This window comes from Physcomitrium patens, chromosome 25 (genome assembly GCF_059467195.1).
Source record: "Physcomitrium patens ecotype Gransden chromosome 25, ASM5946719v1, whole genome shotgun sequence".
Lineage (NCBI taxonomy): Eukaryota > Viridiplantae > Streptophyta > Bryopsida > Funariales > Funariaceae > Physcomitrium > Physcomitrium patens.
In genome coordinates this window covers 7,109,176-7,114,466 of record NC_143434.1, presented here as the reverse complement: position 1 = coordinate 7,114,466, position 5,291 = coordinate 7,109,176, and the positions used below count along the sequence as shown (strand labels likewise).

The 5,291-nt window shown below is 28.8% G+C and overlaps 1 long non-coding RNA gene across 1 annotated transcript; it reads left to right on the top strand.

Annotated features, from left to right (window-relative positions):
• The first annotated feature begins 3,335 nt into the window (after window positions 1-3,335).
• LOC149986286 (uncharacterized) lies at window positions 3,336-4,806 on the top strand. The gene is made up of 2 exons (XR_016501052.1): window positions 3,336-4,372; window positions 4,635-4,806. It is a non-coding gene; the product is annotated as an uncharacterized LOC149986286 (long non-coding RNA).
• Window positions 4,807-5,291: the final 485 nt, after the last annotated feature.

Sequence of the window (5,291 nt, the reverse complement as noted above, 5' to 3'; positions counted from 1 at the left end):
AAAGAAATATCAAATAAATCCCAACTATGTGGAAATCATGAGGCACAAGTTAGTAAAACTCTTACAAGCCAAATTTATTTTGCTCATAGTTGTCATACATGATAATCATTCTAAAAAAATAATGAACTCTACAAATTTGCATAGATTTTTGCATGCTAAATATCACCATCAAAAAAGATTATTATCTCCTTTAGAGTATAGAAGAGATTATTGACGAGGTAGATGACCATGAAATGTATAGCTTCATAGACTACTTCTTGAGATATTAACTAGTAGCTATGGTGCAACAAGACAAAAACAAAATTACTTTTTCCACAATGTAGAAGTTATTATAATTCAAACAAATATTGTTTGGTCTAAAAATACACTAAAGATGTTCCAACTTATGATGGAGTTTACTTTTAAGCCATACCTCAAGAATTTCTTAAGAATATATTTTAATGTTAGAATAATCTATGGATCCAAGAAAGAACATATATAACATTTGTGGCAAATCTTTAAAGCTTGTCAAAAATATGGCATAAGCTTCAACACAAATAAATGTATGTTTTTGTTTTTTTTTTTTTTGTTTTTTTTTTTTTGGGCTCATATTTGAATACATCATTTGTGGCTTGAGCCAATTTCTAAACCTTAAGAAAATCAAATAAATCCCAAATATGTCTAAGTCTTGTAATCAAAAAGTAATAAAAAGTGTACTCAAGATTGTTTAGTTCAACAAAGCCTTTATAAAAAATTAGTACATCTAATCTCTCTTATATTGGAACTTAATTAATCCAAATATAACTACAAATTTTATTAGAACTTGGTGGTTTCTAAAGCTTTTGATGAAGACAAATGCATGTATATAAACCATCTAATATTATTGACACTAAATTATAAATTTTTTTTTCATATTATTGTGTTATAACATAACTATATGGTGAAAGATGATAATATGGATCTTATTATAGAAGATCCAAGTTAAAAGATAAAGTAAAAAAATATAGATAAAAGATAAGAAGATAGTAAAAAATTTAGTAGTAATACTGTCTTTTAAAAAAGTAACTTCTAATTATATTGTAGAGCCATAAATAAGAAAAAATAAAATAGATTAGAAAAATTAATAATATAGGCATCTTTAGAAAGAAGTTAAAATTAAATTATAATAAAAATTACCTAGAAAAAATAGATATTGATACCCAAAGAAGGCCGGTTATGAATTAGAGTCGAAATCAGACCTTGAGGCACAAAACCAAGCCTTGATAATGATTCTTGGATTCTTTGGCACAACAAAGAGGAAGGTTAGAGAGAAAACTTGATAAAGTATCAGTAGACATTAATTTGGGATAATTTGAATTTGTATTGACTTTTTAAGAGCTTTGCAAAGTCACACTTTATTTTAGGTGACTCTAGATTTGTGAAATAAAATAAGAGATACTTTTTGGAAAATTCCGTAAGTTTGGTAGTAGATCTACAAGTGAAATTTTAAAATTTTGTGGATATATATGTGTTCAATATATGCTATGAGTTTGAACTTAATCAAAGAGTTGAATTAAGGGTTATTGATGTTTAAAAGGGTTATGGTCTCAAAAAGTAGAGTTTTGTAATCTTACAAAATCCACTTGTTTGATTGAAGAAAGAATTTGGTAAAGGCTATTTGGACTTAGAAATATATCCATGAGCTAATTCTTGAAGCAATTGAATAGTTTAGCAAGGAGAAATCATTGTTGAAAGTTTAACATTAAGGTTGGAAAAGGAAGCGAATCAACATTAGAGAGGTTTAGAAACTTTTTTATTTAATTGGTGAAGTTTAATTTTTTTTAAATTTAGTAGCAATTTAGTAAGATTTTTAAAAAATTATAGAAATTAATTAAGATTTTCTTTGGATTTTTTTGGAATTGTCTAGGATTTATTTAGGATTTGGTTAGGATTTGATTAAGATTTGGATAAATATTTGATTTAGATTTGATTAGAATTTGATTAGAATTAGTTTAGAATTTAATTAGAATTTAATTAAAGTAGGTTTAGGATTTTATTAGGATTTATTTAGGATTTGTACTAATTTCATTAGAATTTGTTTAGGACTACACTAAAGTTTGATTAGAATTTACTTAGGATTTATTTAGAATTTATTTAGAGAATATTTTTAAAATTTATTTTTAGTATTTTTAAAAGGATTTTTATTATTTCTTTAAGATTTTATCTTATTATTTTTTTTAAGGATTTTCATTTTTTCTTTAAATTTTTTATTTTAGGATTTTTTTAGGATTTTTTTTATTATTTTATTTTTAAATTAATTTATAAATTTTTCATATTTCTTTATTAATTTCTTTTAATTTTTTTTTAAATGGTTAAAATTTTATTAAATTTGTTAAGGATTAATTAGAATTTATTTATGATTCTATTAGACTTGATAAGATCTTATTGTTGCATTTTTTTTTATTTACCTCCTATAATTAGGTACTTAGTGAATTTTTAAGCAAGAATTCACGTTATACGATAATGCAAAGTTTTAGTAATGAATTGTTATTGATCATTAATTATTATTCTATTTAATAAATCAATCAGTGATCACCAAAAAAATAGCAAGATGAATAATGCTACTCATGAAATATGACTTTGAAGTTATTCAGATCTTTGAAAAATAAAACATAATTGTGGATTATTTGTCAAGAAAACTTAATTCTTTATTAGACTCAAATATTAACAAATTATTCTTAGATCCATACATACACACACACACACACACACATATATATATATATATATATATATATATAGTGTTGTTGTGGTTGTAACATTGCCCGTAAATGATTAAACACATGATATTATCAAATATCTTACCATCAAACAAATTCTATCTATACATATGGAATTGAGTCATCTCAATTTTACATATAAAGAATTATTGTATATGTATAGCATTGATAATCTATACAAGCTTAAAATACATTACATTACTCAATTATGCATCTCAGTAGTCCGGCAAAATAAGTTGATTCAAGTATCATATAATGGTTCGACAAGAAGACACCTAAGAGCTGATGCCACAATTGAGAAACTTCGTGCTGCATAGTATTGGTGGCTTACTATAGACCACCAAATTGACTCACTGGTTGTTTTAGGACAAAAGAATGCAAGAGTAGTATCAATTAGCAATCATTAGTTGAAGATGAATGTAGAGAATGCTAAATAAAAATAAAATAGAGTTTATAGATTAATTCTAGTTATATGGGAATTCTAGTAGAAAATTCTAATTTTAAAAGGTGTCATGGAGGGTATTCAATTGGCATATTTTTAATATCTTTGGAGCATCTAAAAAGAATCTAAAATAGTTAAAATTTTAGTATAATCTGGGTCCAATTACTATACAATATATAGTATACAATTTAATATGTAATGGATATTGTATAGAGGTCATACATAATATGAGATCTTTTTAATATGAAATACTAGAGATTACAAAGATAGTGTAGATACAAGCAAAATACTGTCAAAATACCAGTTGGATACAATTTGTATAAGGCTAGGTAATACACATGGAATACAATACTATACTGGATGTATAATATACAAATACGATATGGTGAGAAGACAATATTTCTACTGGTACAATACGGTGTCCAGCATACGGTGTAAGTAGTACAATATTGGATGTTATATATGGAATATGGTACTGAAACCGGAAGCAGGGTGCCGAGTATATACCTATCTGGTGTTGAGCAGTGGTTGCCAACCTTCGCTTCTGGGAAAAGATTAGGTGTCGATAAGGGTCTGAGCTCAAACCCCAAGTTTTTTTTCTTTTTTTTTTTTTTTTTTTCATATACAGTTGAGAGCTCCGCAAGAAGCGGAGTCCGTGGGTTGGCCTTCTACTGGGTGAATGCGGCTATACGTAGAAATCACATACACTTTTTCCTCATTCTGTTGTTGATTTTATTTGTTGGAGGGTGTGGCATTGGGCTAAATCCTATTGAATGAAGAATTGCAAGGGTTATTACATGTTCATCGTGCTTCTGATTACGTGCTAGGAGGTTGATTTTTTTCTTCTTCTATCAACCGGTACAGGAGGTCCAAGGCGGTCTTCTACGTCGAGGTGGCCTTATTTTTTCCCTAGTTGTTTTTGTCGGATTGCTGCGGTGCAGCATCGGGTTCTTCTTGCTTTTGTGTGCTGGTCAAAGATCTCTAATATTCTCGGTTGTGCCTCCTCGCCGGTGAGTTGTTGCGGCTAGTGTGGGATACTGTTTCATTGCAACAGTGGAGGTGGCGTTGGTTGGCTGCAGTGTTGCCTTCATGGACTAGTATTGTGGGTGTGAACAATGCGAGGCTCCGCTCGACATGAGAGTGGTAGGGCATCGTTCCTCCTCTACTACTGTTGTCTCTCTGTCATCGCATTGTACGTTTTTCTTGCCTGCTTAATACCAAAATGTTTCTGTACCATCTGAAATAATCTGGTGGAGGACAAGGTTGGTTTTTGGGCTAGTCAGAGTTGTGTCTGCAGATGGTGGATTACTTGTCAACGTGGAGGAATTTGGACGTAGTGAAGGCTTCTGTTGTGATCTCTGTAGATTTGTGATCTTCAAAGGTCAATTTGGTGTAGTGCTGTTAGGTCTAGCTTGAATGTGGTTGTATCAATAGTTGTAGTCGAATGTGATCAGGGAAGGACGACTCTCAATGAATACGGAGATTGGTCTTCACCAAGTTCCTTCAAGTCCAATCCTTCAACAGGCTGGATTCCAAGGCCAAAAGCATTACGAGAAGTAGGCAAGCCTATCAATTGTTGTCATTGAGAGTTTAGATTGAATAAAAATAATTACATGATTAAAATCACTTTGATTAAATTAGGTCATATATGGATGAATTAGGATTTTGATGGATGAAACTTTATAGATGAATGTTGATTAGAATTGGATGAATGTTTATTTGTAGATGACAACTCATTTACAAATTTTGAAAATTTATCTTACATGAAAAATCTAAATTTGGATGATAATTAATATTAGAAAAATAAATAAAAATAAAAATCATATAAAAATTTCTCTTTCAAGTGTGTGGTCTTTTGAATTGTTAAGAAGTTTGTATGGTATTGTGAACTTGAAAATGTACCATTAAATTCATTAGAAAGCTTAAAGATTTTTAAGCAAAAAATAATTGAAAGCATTTAGATAATTAGTTTATAAGTTTATTAATAGTTGTGAGTTGGAAGAAATCACATATTAGAGTGGTTATTTTAATTCACAACTAGAATGTTATAGGACTTATTAGAAATTAGATAAATGTTAACTTGGGAGTAATTACTACTTTTAAATAATTAA